This window comes from Tupaia chinensis, unplaced genomic scaffold (assembly GCF_000334495.1).
Source record: "Tupaia chinensis unplaced genomic scaffold, TupChi_1.0 Scaffold000423_1, whole genome shotgun sequence".
Lineage (NCBI taxonomy): Eukaryota > Metazoa > Chordata > Mammalia > Scandentia > Tupaiidae > Tupaia > Tupaia belangeri.
The window spans coordinates 7,900,222-7,901,546 of NW_006159928.1; the positions used below are offsets into that span (position 1 = coordinate 7,900,222).

Consider the following 1,325-nt stretch of genomic DNA (forward strand, 5'->3'; position numbering starts at 1 on the left):
GTAAGGGGAAAGAGAATGCCAGGTTGTCCAGGGAGAGGGCGACAGAGAGAGAGGGAGGGCGGCCCGCCTCCCCGGCCCGGCGCTGCTTCGCGGGTATTCCATTCATCCGCGTGAGCGCCGCGCACCCGGGCGGCCGCCCCTTTCCGCTGCTCCGGGGCTGCCGAGGCGCGCGCTCCTACCGATGCTCTTCCCTCCTCGGGAGCGCCCCGGCGACCTCCTCTCTCCTGGTTTAAGTGCGGAGTTGAGGTTTTCTTGCTGGTTGGGACCACAGCGTCGGGGTAAATTGAAGCAGCTTTTCACTTTGCACTTATCATACTCCAAAAGCTCTCAGTCCATGGTGTTGGGGCTCCCAGGTCTGCAGCGCGCTGGAACACAAAGCCCGAGCTTTGAAGAATTCGTTTATTCAGGATATGTTTGTTGAGCGCATACCTACCTGTCAGATACCGTTCTTAGGCGCCAGGAATGTAAGCTGAAATGACTGATACGAACCCTGCTCTAGGTTAATTCATTCGGGTGTGGGGGACAAATACACAATCGCAAATACTAATGACAGTCGCCAAGAAGGAAGCAGACGGGACGATGCTGTGTAGGGGCGCGTTGGTGTATTAGAAGGTTGGTCAGATTTAATCTGAAATCCGTGACGTGAAATACGGCCCCTTAAAAGGCAGGAAGAGAAGTGTATCAAGTATAGGGAACAGGGGCATAAGCCCTGAGGCTGGAAAGAAAGCTTGACTAGTTGGAGGCCTCCACCGAAAGCTGCAGGTGCTTGCAAGAATAGTGATTATGAGATAGAGTGGGAGGAGTAGGCATCTGCAGGACCTCATAGACCATAACGAAGAGTTTGGATTCTACTCCAAGTGCAGTTGGAAGCCATTGAAGCGTTTTAGGGACAGGCGAGACATGCCTTGCTAATATATTGTACTTAAAAAATAATCATTGCTGCATGTGTAAGTTGGAGAGAGAGTGAAAACTGGAGACCAGTTAGGAGATTCGTGCAGTAACCCTAGCGTCCTTGGAGATGACTATGAGTGTGTTCACTTTGGAGGAGTTTAGCCACCAAGTGTCTTGGTTCTTTTCTTTCATTGGAATGATGGTGAGCAGATGAGAGAAAAAGTCTGAATTCACTGGGGATACTACTAGTTTGCTGAATGGACAAACATTAAGTGATCACATAAATGTTTGAAAGTCAAAAAAGACCTGGTCCTAACTTCCAGCATGATAATGGAAGACTGACAGGTGTATCTGCCTTCAACTTCCTTCTGGGATTTCATATTTGAGACTCGAATTGTTAGTATACCCCCAGAATCACCCATTGCTTCACTCTT

The 1,325-nt window shown here is 49.7% G+C and overlaps 1 protein-coding gene across 1 annotated transcript in view; it reads left to right on the forward strand.

Annotated features, from left to right (window-relative positions):
- The window catches only part of SNRPF (small nuclear ribonucleoprotein polypeptide F), a gene marked incomplete in the record, with an annotated part of 7,850 nt that overhangs the window by 144 nt on the left and 6,381 nt on the right, over positions 1–1,325 (forward strand).